This window comes from Pan paniscus, chromosome 13 (genome assembly GCF_029289425.2).
Source record: "Pan paniscus chromosome 13, NHGRI_mPanPan1-v2.0_pri, whole genome shotgun sequence".
NCBI classification, from domain to species: Eukaryota; Metazoa; Chordata; class Mammalia; order Primates; family Hominidae; genus Pan; species Pan paniscus.
This window is the reverse complement of record NC_073262.2, coordinates 56,616,719-56,633,667: the sequence shown is the minus strand read 5'-3', so window position 1 is coordinate 56,633,667 and position 16,949 is coordinate 56,616,719. Positions and strand designations below refer to the sequence as shown.

The 16,949-nt window shown below is 36.7% G+C and overlaps 1 protein-coding gene across 8 annotated transcripts in view; it reads right to left on the bottom strand.

Annotated features, from left to right (window-relative positions):
- Positions 1–16,949, bottom strand: part of GALNT13 (polypeptide N-acetylgalactosaminyltransferase 13) — a 1,108,472-nt gene that overhangs the window by 488,362 nt on the left and 603,161 nt on the right. The gene's annotated exons all lie outside the window — the stretch shown is intronic.

Below are 16,949 nucleotides of genomic sequence, written 5' to 3'. Positions count from 1 at the left end.
TTCCATGATTACTTTATTATTTTCATTTGCTATTGTCTCCATTTATTAGCTGCTTTTTACACGTAAGTCAAACATACCACCTATCTCCATCTTTTTCAAAGTTCCTCAATCTTATTTTCATGAGTGCTCCTGCTGAGTCCTCCATGTACTGATTCATTCCACATACTCCACATGATACGTCTATTCCATCTAGAACTTGCTTTACTCTCTTGACTTATTGACTACTACAATGTAAATATGCAATGATCTTATGAAAACCTCTGTATACCGTGGAGACAGTGAAAGTATATGCAATGTAACATAAGGCAGGTTCTGAAGGAAAAAATATCATCTCCAGGCTATAAATGTGCCCAATTTGTGCTATAAATCAAATTATATGGGCCAAGAAGAGACACAAGAAAATATTCTACACTTGGGTCGTGTGTAAGGTAAACAATTTTTAAGCCTATTTGGGCCATGATAATGAAGTTACATCAAGTTTCTTAATCATATACATAAACTGGCTACTCTATGGTCATGAAAATGGTACCAAACTTATCATGCATTCGTTATTCAATCAGCAATTGTTAAGTGAGCACCCACTATAAGCCAGGCACTGTTTTAGGTGACGAAGATAGAAGTGGACAAAATTCTATTATAGCCAGTTGTCTCTGTACAACATGGCCCTTTAATTACAATAATTTCTACTGAGTAGAGATAAAATTTGTCCATTCCCATTTTATTGGTGGACAATTTGGTAAACAGTTTTGTTACCCACTCTCTAATCCATCAAGTATTTGTGGAATTGAAAATTTGATCTTCAAGCTTGTAAATTTTGTTTTCTATAGTTTTTATTTCCATTTTTTAAAGATTATTAATTTTTGAAAGCATTTTGCTAAATACTCAACTATGAAGTTGGGTCTGCTAATTTTTTCATTGTAATTCTAATTTTTCCTAATTTTATATAAAGGGTGTTGTATATACATGTCTAAAATTGTTCTGTCTTCTTGATAGACTGTTACCTTTATTATTATGTAGTACCTCCCTTTACACTAACTAATGCATTTGCCTTATATAAATGTGAATGAAAATATCTGCCTGATATTTACATTGCTGTAATAACTTATTAAGTATTTGCATAGAATATGCTGTTCAATATCACAAAAAAAGAATATTAGACCTTGCCTTCAAAAGACAGATAGCATCCTATTGATTTTTTGGTCTTAATTTCATATAGTCTCTCTCCTCCTAATAGTACAGCATTGATGTGCTGACATTTCATTCACTTAATTCCAAATTCCTTTCTTCCCTGCTAAACATGAAAACAAAAATATGTATTCTTCCTCTTTCTATCTCCAGGCTTTGTCACAATCAGTATTCAAGTAATGTTTCTTGGATAAGTTGTCTCATCTTATACTACATGAGTAAAGATTTTTGAGTAGTTACTTTTTTATACTTTATTGAGGTATAATTGATATACAAAAATATACATATTTGATGCATACATTTTGATGAATTTGGACTTGAGTAGTTACCTTTAAAAATAATATCTAAACTCAATTTTACAGGATGAAAATCTTTCTTTCTCCTACCAATTAATTTGTAAAGTAAAAATTTTAAATGACAGTATTCCATTTAGTTATTAATTTGAGTGGTTTTAATTAATGAATAAAACTTCAGTATGAATCTTTATTTAAATAAATACTAAAATATTTTAGTGCTATTGTATTATAAACATCAGCAAATAATCAATCTGAGATAGGAGGCAAGACTCAACTACAGAGGCAGGCCTCGGACACCGGACCAGACTGAAGACTAGCTTAAAAAGGCCAGGTAAAAGGAAGCTTTCACTCAGACATTCCCACCACTGCCAATGTCAAATTACCATTGCCATAGCGATACCCCAGAGTTGCTGACCCTTTCCATGGCAATGACCCAATGATTACCACCCCTTCCCTGAATAAACCACCCCTTAATCTCTTAATCTGTATGCAATTAAAAATGGGTATAAATGTGACTGCAAAAGTGCCCTGGCTGCTACTCTCTGTCTATAGGATGGGCCTGCTCTGCAGGAGCAGTCACAGAGCTGCAACACCACCAGAGCTATAACACTGTCTGTTCAATAAGGCTGTTTCCTTCTACCTCTGGCTTGCCCTTGAATTCTTTCCTGGGCAAAGCCAAGAATCCTTATGGATTAAGCTCAACTCTGGGGCTCTCCTGCCCTGCATCAGCTTGGCACCCAACATGGGGCAAAGACAGAAGATGGCAATGGGTGATTAATGAGGCAGCAGTCAGCAATCAGGGAAGCAGCAATTGGCAGGATTAATGGGACAGTGATCAGCAGAGCCAATGGTGGCAAAAAGTGATTAGCAGACTGAGGATCGGAGAGGCAGCAAAACAGAGTTGTAACACTTGAGGTCTGTCACTACCAAAGCTCTTTTCAGAGCCACTATTTTCCCTGGCAGGCAGTGGAGATGATCAGATGAACAAGCAGCCATAGTGCGCTGCCTCATGTGACACCTGCCTCTCTGACCAGCAGCCCAGTGGGTTACTGGCCATGCAGGCCCCTCCCACTGTGGCAGCTGAGCCCATTGGTGAGACGGCTGTGATGCTGTCTGCTTTGTGTGGGGCCCAACTCTCTGACAGGCAGCCCTGTCAGTTACCTGCCTGTACAGGCCTCTCCCACCCCAGCAGTAAAGTCCATTGGTGGGGGGCAGCCATAGTGCCATCTGGTTTGTGTGGGGCCCGCCTCTCTGACTAGTAATGGGTGGATTACCAAACTGGTGCAGGCCTCTCCCTCTGAGGCAGCCCTGCCAAACTCACCCAAGCTGAGGTAACCTGGAGAGATCTTCACCAGGTTCCACAGTCTGTGCCATTTCTGCTGAATGGGTGGTATCCCCTCTGCCCTTCCTTTCATAATATTTGGTAAAGCTAGGGAATAAAAGCCTTTGGCTAAGTTGTCAGTTCCTCACAGTTTCGGTGCCTTGAAACACGTCCTTGTCACCCCTTCTCCAAGTCCTTTGTCTTCTAACTCCATTTTATTGCTCCACCATTTGTTTTATTTTCTTAAATGATTTATGCCTTAAAATGTGTTTCATGTGCACGCTTACATTTGCTTTAAACTTTCTGTTAATTGTGAGTGGACAATTAAGGCAGTACACTTGGTTGTTAGAGGTCCCCTGTTGTGTTGACTCTGGGATGCCAGAGTCACACTGTTCTGTGACCCCCAACTTGGTCTTGGGTTCACTGTTGGCTGCCCCCTGATTGCCCCAAGGTTTTCAGCATTTGGTGAGGGGACCCTCATTGGTTGATACTCAGTAACTCTGGGTTTTCAGCATTAGTATTTTTGGCCACCCCCCAATATGCTCTGGGATTTTCAGCACTGACATTCTTTCTAAGTATTGTGGGTTATAGCCCCTCCTCCTAGGGGAATATTGGTCTTGCCTTTTTCTGCCCTTAGAGTTAGAAGTATTATTTTCCCAACAGCCAGCTGCAAGTTCTTCCTGTGTGCTTTCTAACAAGTGCCTTGCTCAAGCCCCTCTTGGCCAAAGGAACTGGGAGTTCCTAGGCCCCTGGCCTGATGGACAGCCACTTACAGCAGTAGACAAGTGGCCATCCAGATATTTTTGTTTTTGGTGTCTCCACTACTGGGTAATTTTCCTGCAATTCAGGGCCTCTGAGGTCTCCCCTTGGGCAACGCTGTTTTACCCTTTCCTTTCTCTCTTCCACAGCCATTTGTTTATCCTCCCTTTCTGTGTAACCCTCTCTCTATGGAATTTAAGTTCAACATCCCACTGCCTTTTTGTAGCTTGTAATCTAATTTGTAACACCTTGCTACCTATGAAAAGTGGGAATGTAAAAGGGAAAAAGCAACTTGGCATTTACTAAACTTAGGCTAACCAAAACCCTCTGTAGAGATCCTTACTAGACATGGGTGCAACAGCAAGCATCCCAGAGGACCCACCACTGGGGTATGTTTTAGGCCAATGGAGCAAATTCAAATGTGGCTAACAGAAGAAGAAACTCATTTAGTACGGCAATAATATTTGCGTTCAACACAAATTGGCAAACCAACACATTTGGCCTAAACATGGTTCTATATGTTATAATGATACTTTACAATTAGACTTCTTTTCTAAAACTGAAAGAAAACGGGAAGAGGTCCCTTATGTACAGGCTTTTATAGACCTTTACTGGCTCATGTTACTTCCAGGCAACAGAAATTCATGCCTAAAGGATCCCCTCCCAGCTGCTTCCCCTTGGAGGCCTACTCCCCCTCCAGGGTCTCCTCAGTCTCCCAACTCTCAGTGGGTTGGGGAGGGGTCCCACCAGTTCTCTAAGGAAGGACTGTACCCCAAGGACATCAGGCACACCTCATCCTTATCCAACTAGCCTCAGCCTATACCCCTTGCTGCCCTAGAAAGTAAGCCCAACCAGTACCACCAGGAGTCAGCCCCATACCAGCTCCTAAAGTCAAACCTGTGTCCATTGCAGGAGATACCTAACGGAAGTGAGGGAATACTTAGAGTACATGTGCCATTTTCAATGTCTAATTTGGCTTTACACAAGGAAAAACATAGAAAGTTTTCAGAAAATCCAGTAAAGTGTATAGAGGAGTTTGTTAAGTTGACCATGTTCTTTGATTTAACTCATCATGACTTACAAATAATCTACTTGCTCTGTTGTGGGAAAAAAGCAAAGGAAAAAGTATATGGGTAAGCCAGTCAATTATGACACAGTTAGAGAACTATCTCAGGGCAATAGGGAAAAAAAAAAAAAAGAAATAGCCAAAAAGTACAATTGTTAGCAGTTGCCTAAGTCCCCTGCCCCCTAAGAGTTCTCTATCATGAGAAAATGTTACGAAATTGGCATCTGGGATGGGATGCCTAGACAAGAGCCCCCAACTTGCCTGCCCCTGGGCCAGAATGAGTGCACCTACTATAAGCAAGAGGGCCCTTGGCAATAAGTATGTCCTAACTATACCTGGTAAGAGAGAGAAAAAAAGCTCTCCATCAATTCTAGAGCTAACCTTCTTCTACTAGCCCCTACAAACTGTCTTACTCAAGTAAGTTTACTGGGAGTCTTGGACCATTGTCCCTGCAGATGGCTTCCCACAGTGGCAGACAAGCAGCTGCCTGAACATTTTTCTTCAGTAACTCCACTGCTGGTTGTGCTCTTTGGTAGTTCAGGGTCTCCAGGGTCTCCCCTTGAGCAATGCTGTTTGCTACCTCCCTTTCTTATTTGATGCTATTGGATCACTTTCCCTGCCTCTTCCTGTTTTCAAACCTATTGAGGCAAACAAAATTTGGCCAAGTAGATGGTTCCAATTTTGTAAATAACTTGAATCCAGTTGTCTTGTGTAGGTAACTTTATTTAATGTGTTTGTTTAGGCATATATACAAGTATTGTGATATATGTTTTGTCTAGCATGCTATCAAATTGGTTTATAAATAATCTTCATAAATTAAATGACTAGTCAAAGTTGATTAGTTTGAAGATAATGTTACATCTTCTGAAATTTGACATTAAGATTTTTACTTTGGTAAATCACTGATATAGGCTTTAAAATGGTTAAAATGGCTTTAAATGGTGACTAGATTTGCATAGCAACTTGGTTCTCGGAGATAGTCTACATAAAACTGTTAAAAGTGAAAGAATGGAATAGACGCTTAAATAGTGAGCTTATTATGCGGTTTAACATCTTAAAATGATAGAATGATTCTTATCTATACAATGCCAGTGTCTGGTGGGCTAGGATTTCTTCCTTCCTAGGTTTATATAAAACATGCCAAAGAAATGTATTCTTTATTGGGAAAAATAATTTTGTCTAATTTGGTAGTTATTAAAGGGGAGGTTCAAAATATGAGGGAGCCAGTGAGTAAAAAAGAGAGATGTAGAGAACATCATGAATAGAAGATTTATTATTATTTTGCAAGGAATGATATAAAGAAAGAGTAATTTTATAAGAGAAGGGATCTCGTATAGTAAATTCTTGCCCTAGAGTAAAATGACTGGTTATTTAAGAAATAGGCAGCATAGGACAAGTCAGAACATTCTAGCATGTTATAGATGATCTGCATAAGTCTTGAAAAGTTTGTAAAGGAGAATGTATGGAAGTATTAAAAGGAAACTGTCTATAACAGGCTTTTTAGAAAATGGTCTCTATATCTGAACCAAATTTTCTTAAGGTATTAATTTGCTAAATTACCAGAAATTTTTATTTTCAATCCTGTGATCTACTTCCTTTGAAAGCTTCTGAGATTCAGGTAGCTCTCTCCATTAGTTTTTTTGTCAGCTCCTTTGAGTTTTTCTCCTCTGATTATGACTGCTGTTGTGCCTAATGCTAAAGTATTTTGTCTTAGAGGTCTGTGGGAACAGTGTTTTCTCCTAACATAACTTAATTCTATGCTATTGGTGTTCCTCAATGTGTAACCTCATTTTGGCTTTTGGTTTTTGCTTAGAAGGGTTTTGAGGTTGGCAGGTGCTTGCTCAACTCCATTCCCTTTGGCCTATGGATTTTGGGTTTTGTTTTGTAGCCCACCTTTTTTGCCAGGGTGTGCTGAAGGCAGTGTCAATGGCCAAGCTCTTATTTTGTCCTGTACCAATGCTATGGTAGTGTGCTGCCTGCTTCGGGTCCATCGTGTCCCTTGGTAGGGCCCCCAGAGCCAGAGGACTTCAAGTCAGGGGAATTGTAGTCAGCTGGATGTTCTCGGCCAGATGAGAGTGGAGGTTGGCAAGCACTCCTTGGCAGTCACAGAGCTGTAACCCCATCAGAGCTGTAACACTGCTCAATAAAACTGTCTTCTTCCACCTCTGGCTTGCCCTTGAATCCTTTCCTGGGCAAAACTGAGAACCTTTACAGGCTAAGATCCACTCTAGGGCTTGCCGGTCCTGCATCAAATCCACACTTTTTTTAGAGAAACCATCAATGATCCCTTTTTGTAAAGAACAAGGTTAAAATTCCTTTCCCCAGCACTCAGCCCTTTAAAATCTTTCTCCTGATATTCAACCTAAAATCTAGAAACCCTTTTATGACTGATTCTGCTCCTATCAACTAATTCACTGATTTCTCATATCCATATTTTGGGAAAGGCAAGATGCTTCTCCTGGTACCTCACTTCCTTCTGCTATCTCTTCCCTTCCAATTTTCACATGTCCATAAAACTCACACATTTCAAGGCCTCTTAACTCTTATTCAAGTTTATTTGGTGCTTCTCTTACAGCAGGTACCACTTTCTGTTTTGTAATGTATTATTTATGAACACATCAAATCTCCAGTACCTCTACTGAATGAATGAATGGTATCAAATATTTTTATTAAGCTTTGGGGAAAAATTGGTGTTTCACTATTGCTTTCAATTTTTAACTATTTTTTCTAAGACTTGTTAGGTTGACCCCAAAACTCACTGCTGAGAAAAACTGCAATCTAAATTAATCAGTATGCTCTAGAGACTCAATAAATGCAAAATTGCTAGTCTAAAATAAGGCTAGGTGAGCCTGGCAAAGGTACTTTTCACTTTTCTATTAAATAAGACTTTTTTTTTTTTTTTTTACCCAAAGTCAGTGGCCACCTCTTTCTACATCCTCCAGAAATACTCCTGTTTGTATAAATAGTTCATACATAGTATATAAATGTTATGATTATTTTGGCAAAAACGAGTCTAGGCATGCCTGGGTCAGGGGCACAACACAGTCTACCATTTCAACATATGGGCTCAAAAGTCTGACAAACCAGCTGTGAGTCCTTGTAGAGGTTTGTAACCTTGGGGAATTTAAATAATCTTTCCATAGCCCAGTTTCTCATTTGTAAATGGGTATAATAATAGTACCTCCTTTTAATGATGCTTTTAAAGTTACTCAAAATATTGCTTGTAAAGCACCTAGCACAGTAAACCTAATAATTTTTCATGATTTATTTATTATAATAAATTATTATTACAATAAATATAATTATTTATTAAAATAAATAAATTATTATCTTGATTATAATTAATTGTTATTCCTGACATTACTATGCCCATGTAGAAGAGCAGAAGGGTCAGAGTGAATTGTGGATAAGAGTATGAAAGAGCAAAGCAAATATCAGCAGTCAAAATTTTATAAGGCCTATTAATTTTGGGAAACTGTATATAGAACTGATTGAAAATTATCTGGGACATATATGCCCTTAATCCAAATCAATTGTGTGGGTATATTCCACTGTTTTACAATAATAAATATTATAATCTCAACATTCCAGTGGTCATTATAACTTATTAAGGGCAATTCCAAAACTGACAATGCATTTTAATCAATCGTACCCTCTACCTATCTTGCAAAAGATGAAGCCATATATTTTAAAAATTTGCTGTTAGTTTATTGCTTTAATTTAATTTATTGCTTTAATTCTTTAGTTCTCCCTTATGTAAACATAGGAATTCTCCCCCAAAGCACCAAAGATCAATCAGACAAAATCAACAAACATTTGCTGTTTAATAAATGAGTGCATGGCTATAAGGAGGAGATAATTTAAAAAAATAAAAAAAGAAAAGGCTGACACAACAGCCTTTTGCCAAACATGTAAGAGAGCAAGGCCATCTGTCTCCCTGGATTTATGAGAAGAAACCTTAGCCTCCCTGGCAGCACCAAGAAAAATGTAAATGTTTTGAACTGAAGTCATTGGTCAGCAATTCCACTCATTTTCTTGATTTCCCCCAATTCAGAGCAGCACTGGGGAGGTCTGAGGGACAAAAGTGAATAAGAGCAACTTAAAATGCCAGAGAAGGTGATAACTGTCTTACTAATTATCTGCAAGCAGAAAGATCACTAGTAAATATTTTCCTGGCTGAGATTTACACATCCTACAGGCTAGGGGTACCTGGAGGGTGTAGAGTGTCTCTGAGAGTAAAGACAAAACACGGAGTTTTCAGAATGTGTATCTCCACACTGGTATCCAAATGAAAACACAGTACTTGAATTCCAATGCAAACTGGTATTTACTGATGACAGAATCATTTTGTGAACTTACACTACAATAACCAAAGCTCATTCCATTGGTTGTAAAAGTTCTGGCAGATCTCTTTACCCTCTCTTTGTCTCAGTTCCTCACATGTAAAATAATAATAATAATAATAATAATGCCAACTTTACAGATTTTTTTGTGAGAATTTACTAACACTTGTAGTGTTAGTTGTAGCACTTGTAAATAATTTAGAATAGTTAATACTTACAATTATTATTGTGTTGTTATTATTGACTAATGTATGTATCTTTTTTCTATAGAATCAGAAATTCTTGCTTTGCTATTTCCCTTTTTTCAGGTAACTTTCATTTCATTTCCTATGCATATGTCATATGTTTAAGGTTCAGAATAAGACAAAGAAAGGTAGGTGTCCTTCCCTTCTAGAATATCATGTGACAGTTAATATTGAGTGTCAACTTGATTGGATTGAAGGAAGCAAGGTATTGATCCTGGGTGTATGTGTGTGTGTATTGCCAAAAGAGACTAACATTTGAGTCAGTGGACTGAGAGACGCAGACCCACCCTCAATCTGAGTGGGCACCATCTAATCAGCTGCCAGCATGGTTAGGATAAAAGCAGGCAGAGGAACGTGGAAGGACTATACTGGCTAAGTCTTCTGGCCTTCATCTGTCTTCCGTGCTGGATGCTCCCTGCCCTCGAACATTGAACTCCAAGTTATTCAGCTTTTGGACTCTTGGACTTACACCAGTGGTTTGCCAGGGGCTGTTGTAACTTCAACCACAGATTGAAGGCTGCACTGTCAGCTTTCCTTTTGAGGGTTTGGGACTCGGACTGGCTTTCTTGCTCCTCAGCCTGCAGATAGCCTATTGTGGGACTTCATCTTGTGAATGTGTCAGTCAATACTCCTTAATAAACTCCCCTTTATATATACATCTATCCTATTAGTTCTGTCCCTCTAGATAATTCTGTGACTAATACATATCATAAACATCATATCCCTTTTGCCCTCTGTGATAATAAGAAACCTCTGGAGTTTCTAAGCAGATCCTTTCCCATTGTGTCTTCTCTGGATGACCATTTCTCATCTCAAACCAAATATTATCTGTAGACTAACCAAAGGCTAGATAATAAAATAGCTGGTTTACTATAGGCTTATTTTCTTAAAGCTAGAAACATATAATCATTCACTTCGGACTGGCATGATTTTAAAAATCATGATTCATATTCATTTCATATTACATATTACAACTGAGGCCCAGAGAGATTAATCTACTTGCCTGAGAATATGAGTGGGGGAGCCAGGACAAGGATCCACTATGTCATAACGCCCATGCAAACCTACCACATGCCCTCAAATTTCCACAAAGTGTTTGCAGGTGCACTGTGGCATCATTGGGCTTTTTAAATACCTATTCTCTCAAATACCTATTCTAACTCTGCCAAATTAGGAGTAGCAGCACTTAGTATTCCATACCATTTAGGAGTCAGAAATATTTTTAGTGCACTTTAATTCCAGGTGGCATCAGAGTGGCACGAAAGGGTTAATATCATCCCCTAACAAGTACTTATGTTGCCCAAGAGCAGTCCTTTAAAAAACAGAAAAACAAATAGCATTCATGGGTCTGTATCTAATATTGGAATAGATCTACATGTTCCCATAAAGTCACTGAAATCATTTCTTTTTTACAGCATCATTCGATAATTGATGTGTAAAATGATAATACTGACTCTGTAACAAAGATTCCATTACAGTCCATAAACTTCACTTTAATAAAAGGAGATGAGAATGTAATCCATTTTAGAAAAATGTCCATTAAAGTGACTGTTTTTTCAAGTTTGATATTTAGAGTTTAAGGATATAGCCAACTTCCTACTGAACAGTTCCTTTCAGAGCCCTAACAGGCATATCAAACTCAATGTGTCCAAAACAAACTCAAAGTCCACCCTCAAATCATCTCCTACATCCTTCCTTCTCTCAGGAAATTGGATCAAACAAACTCCTGCAAAAATCCAGAGACTTGACCTTGACACTCCCCTCTCCTATCCCTGCCAGAATCAAGCAAGCAATCCAGCTCTCTTAATCTCATATCTTAAATGCCTCTTGGTTTTACCTACTCCTCTTACACCTCATTTTGTACTATTTTGCTCTAAGCAGACATCATTTCCTACACAGAATACATGGAACACTGCCACAGACTCCTACCCAGACCTCCTGGAAAGAATAGCTCTTCTCTAATCCATTCTCTACATTGTATCCACAGCAATCTTTCTGTGACACAACTCTTATCCTGTTTGGTTTGATTTTTAAGTCCATTCAGTGGCTTCCCACTTTTAAAATCCATTCAGTGTATCTTATTCACTTATTTAGTTATCCACATAGAGAAAAAGACACATCAAACCCATATCCAAATCAAATCTAGGACTGTAATAATACCCTACATTCAGTCAAAATTTTGACCCCCATCTCACACCCCAATTTCCCGTACACATGACAGACAACATCCTAATTCCCATATTCATAATTAGCCTTTTTTGGCTTTTGTAAAGTTTTGTTGTATTTTTCTATATTCTTAAATACTGCATTTTTTAATTTTTAGTTATTTTTAGTGTTTTAAGCAGTATTATACTGTATATAATCTTTGAAGGATACAACTTTTTTCTTTTTTATAATTTTATTTTAGATTCGGGGTACATGTGCAAGTTTGTTAAATGGATATATTGTGTGATGCTCAGGTTTGGGGTACAAATTATCGTGTCACACAGGCTGTGAACATAGTACTCAACAGGTAGTTTTTGTACATAATTTACTATTATATGTTCAAGATTCAATCATGTTGATGGAAGTCTCTGACGTGCATTCATTGTAACTATTAAACTACTATATAAGATCTCCTTGTATTGATATACCAACATTTATTAATCAACTTTTCCATTAATAGATCTATGGATTATTTTCAGGCTTTATTTTTATGAATTGTAGTGCTATGGATATTTTGTTTATGTGAAAATTTTTCTTGGGTATATGACTATAAGTGCTGAGTTATATATGAATGTTCAGATTTCAGAGATAATGTCCAACTGTTATCTGAAGTTATTATAAAAATGTAGAGACACATCACCTTTAGCAATTGGTATTATCAGCCATTTATAGTTTTTGCCAACTGACTAAATATAAGTGATATATCACTGTAGCCTTGATCTGCATTTTTCCAAGTAAAGCTCATGTTAATTGTTTCTTCACAAATTTATTTGCTATATGTGTTTCATTTTCTATGAAGTGTCACTTCAGTTCTGTTGCCCATTTTTTTCTATTGGGTTATTTGGGCTTTTTTATTAATTATAGAAAAAATTTTATTTATACTTGATATATATAACAATCAAGTTACTTATACATACTTAATAATTTGTCAGTTGCATTTGCTTTATATATATTCTACGATTTTTAACTTCTCTTTTTATCTTCTTTAAGGTACATTTGAATGAACTAACTTTCTCAAGTTTAACATAGTCAAATTTATCAATATTTTTTGCGGTAATTTTTTTATGTTTTAAGAATTTTTTTATTCCAAGGTCTTATAGATGTCTAAATATTTTTCTGCTAAAGTTTAAGTTTTGTTTTTGACATTTAAGTCCTAAATCCAAACTTCATGACATGAGTTAGGCATCCAGTTTCATCTCTTTCCACATGGATTGCCACTTTATTCTCGGTTCCATTTATTGAACAGCCTCTCTTTTCCCCACTGATCTGCAGTGCCTCTCCTGTCATATAAAGAATGTTCCAAACATATGTACACATGTGGTTCACCATCAGAGGGCTAATTCTCTTCCTTTGGACAATTTGTCTCCCCCTGTGCTTCTCTGTTCCAATTATATAGCCTTAATTACACTAAATTTTAAGAGCTGTTACTTGTCACATCCCCACTCTGTATTTTTCTCCTTTACAAGTATCCTGGGCTTTCTGGAATCTTTATCATTCTATTAGAATTTTAGTATTTTTTTGCTTTTTACTAATTATTTCCTACTCTTATGCTGTAAACCTCAATTTTAATGTTACAGCCTTTGTGAAGGTTTTTTTTGTTTTCTTTTTTGAGATGAAGTCTCACTATATTGCCCAGCCTGGACTCAAACTCCTGAACTCAAGCAATCCTCCCACCTCAGTTTTCTGAGTACCTGGGATTACAGGCACACACCACCATGCCTGGCTTGAGAAATTTTATCTAATACTCTAGATCCAGTGTCCTCTTCTTCCTGATCCTAATATCAATTATGTTTTATAATCATTTCTAACTTACTTTTCCTTTTTAGTTGAATATATATTCAGTCATTCGTTGCATAATGATGGGGAAGTTTTCTGAGAAGTGCATCACTAGGCGATGTCATCATTGTGCAAACATCATAGAATGTACTTACACAAGACTAAATAGTATAGCCTACTGCACACTTAGGCTGTATGGTATAGCCTATTGCTCCTAGGCTACAAACTTGTATAACATGTTACTATGCTCAATACTATAGGAAATTATAACACAATTGTATTTGTGTATCTAAACAGATCCAAACATAGAAAAGGTACAGTAAAATGTTATAATTTGTTTAACTTTTATTTTAAGTTCAGGGGCACATGTGCAGGTTTGTTCCATCAGTAAACATGTGTCACTTGGGTTTGTTGTACACACTTATTCATCACCCAGGTATTAGGCCTAGTACTCATTAGTTATTTTTCCTGATCTTCTCTCTTCTCCTGCCCTCCACCTTAGTGTGTTTTGTTCCTGTCTACGTGTCCATGTGTCCTCACTGTTTAGCTCCCACTTATAAGTGAGAACATGAGCTATTTGGTTTTCTGTTCTTGCATTAGTTTGCTAAGGCTAACTGCCTCCAGCTCCATCCACGTCCCTGCAAAGGACATGATATCATTCTTTTTTATGGCGCATAGTATTCCATAGTGTATATGTACCATATTTTCTTTATCCAGCCTATGATTGATGGGCATTTAGGTTGACTCCATGTCTTTGCTGATGTGAATAGTGTTACAATGAACATATGCATGGATGTCTCTTTATAATAGAACAATTTATGTTCCTTAGGGTATATACAATAATGGGATTGCTGGGTTGAATAGTATATCTGTCTTTAGGTCTCTGATGAATCAATCACCACATTGTCTTCCACAATAGTTGAACTAATTTACACTCCCACCAACAGGAAAGAAGTGTTCCTTTTTCTCCACAACCTTGCCAGCATATGTTATTTTTTGACTTTTTAGTAATAGCCATTCTGATTGGCGTGAGATGGAATCTCATTGCGGCTTTGATTTGCAATTAGCTAATAATCAGTCATGTTGAGCTTTTTTTTTTTAGTCCCATTAAATTGCCATTAACATTCTTCACAGAAATAGAAAAGACTATTTTAAAATTCATATGAAACCAAAAAAAGCCCAAAAGTCAAAGCAGTCCTAAGTAAAAAGAACAAAGCTAGAGGCATCATGCTACTTGACACCAAACTATACTACAGGGCTACAGTAACCAAAACAGCATGGCACTGGTACAAAAACAGACATATAGACCAATGGAACAGAATACAGAACCCAGAAATAAGTTCACACACCTACAACTATCTGATCTTTGACAAACCTGACCAAAATAAGCAATGGGGAAAGGATTCCCTATTCAATAAATGGTGCTAGGAGAACTGGCTAGCCATATGCAGAAAATTGAAACTGGACCCCTTCCTTATACTATATGGAAAATTAACTCAAGATGGATTAAAGACTTGAATGTAAAACCCAAAACTATAATAACCCTGGAAGACAACCTAGGCAATACCATTCAGGACATGGGCACAGAAAAAGATTTCATGATGAAGACACCAAAAGCAATTTCAACAAAAGCAAAAATTGACAAATGGGATCTAATTAAACAAAAAAGGTTCTGCACAGCAAAAGAAACTAACAACAGAGTAAACAGACAACCTACAGAATGGGAGAAAATTTTTGCAATCTATGCATCTGACAAAGGTCTAATATCCTGCATCTATAAGGGACTTAAAACAAATTTACAAGAAAAAAAAACCACTAAAAAGTGGGCAAAAGACATGAACAGACACTCCTCAAAAGAAGGCATACATGCAGCCAACAATCATATGAAAAAAAAAACTCAACATCAGTGATCATTACTTTAAAATATTATGGGATCACCATCATATATGCAGTCAGTTGTTGAGCAAAAAATCATTATATGGCACATGATTACATGCACAGACACACACAGTCACATAAATACATACAGAAAGAGAAAAATGTTTACTATATATTTGACTTTAAGCTCCACGGCAGGTGGGAGCCTTGTTCCCTTATGTCCCAAACATCAGGGACCTCAGTTATATCCCCAGGATTTGCATAGAGTAAGAACTTAATAAATAATGAATGAGTGAATGAATGAAAATATGTCAAAAATTCATTAACAGTGTATGTTAATATTGGGTCCTTAGGAATTGTTTAAAATTTAGACATATAAGGGAACTTAGAAACTGCCTACTCCAAAACCTTTGCTTTAATAATGGAGATGCACAGGGCCAGAAGGATCTTTTTTTAAGTAAACAAGCCTGTTTTTAGCAGACCTAAAATGTGAAAATTTCAGTTAGGTACACTTTGCACAGCATCATCTGCTTACAAATAAAATATTTTGAAAACAAGGTGCAAATTACTAAAGTAAAAATTCTGAAATAACAAGTGACAACTGAAAATGAAATTAAAACCCTCAAGTCTATTTTCCATTTATTCCAGACAAATAGTATTAATAAAAAACTTTAAAGTAGTACAATGTACTGAATGTTTGTGTCTCTGCAAAATTCATATACTGAAATCCTAACCTTCAAAGTGATATTAGGAGATAGGGCCTTTGGGGGGTGATTAAGTCATGAAGGTGGAACCTTCACGAATGCAATTAGTGCCCTTATAAAATATGCCCCAGAGAGATTTCTCAACTATTCTGCCTAGTGAGGTTAGTGAGAAGACAGCTGTTTATAAGGAACAGCCCCTTATCAGACATTGCATCTGCTAGCACCTTCATCTTGGAATCCCCAGCCTCCAAAATTGTAAGAAATAAATGTCTGTTCCTTGTTAGCCACCAAGTCTATATTTTTTTAACAACCTGAATGAAGTAAAATAACAAGTATTATAAACAAAGAGAACAATAGTTTAATTTTACAATTTAAGTACAAGGAAAAGTTATTTTTGCCTTGCATTGTTAAATTTCACATTTTGAGATTTAAGACTTAAGGAGCATTAAGGACATAAATCAGCAAAACTGTACCATTGTGTTACTGGCAGAAAAGGCTATCAAAGTCTTGCTGAATCAGATTATAACATTTTTTGTGTGTGACGAACCTAGATGGTTTCCTTCAACAAATGACAGAGTGATCATTCCAAACTGATGTAATCCATCAAAAACACTTTTCTACATTCAGCCAAGCAGCAACTCAACTGATTCTGACAAAGAAGCTCAGAAGGCTGATTAATTCTGGGGTTTTAACTAAAGATTAGCAAATCATTCCCCATGTTCATTTGTCAAAAACATGGACTTATAATGTTCCCCTCTCAGAATAACTGAAGTATAAAGGCATAAAAAAATGCATGTAAACTACCTAAATGGGTCTAGCATCAGTCACTTGCAAATTTTTTTAAATTATTTGTATTAGTCAAAATCTAAAATGTAAGTTCCATTTTAAAAGACAAGGAAGCGATTCAGAACTTCTCTAAATGAACAAGAGTATTTTTGTAATCTAAAGCAAATTCAACTTGTCTAAAGTAATCTTTGATTTGCAATCTAAAGCAAACTCAACATGTCTAAAGTACTCTTTGAACAAAAATTAAATTTTGGAAATGCTCTTCTGTTTCCCTAAATTTCGTGTAACCTGATAGTGTTAATGAGATTCTGTTTATTAAATATTTTGTTCAATAAATATCTCAAAAATATGTATAACATTAAAAGCAGATCATATTCATTAAATA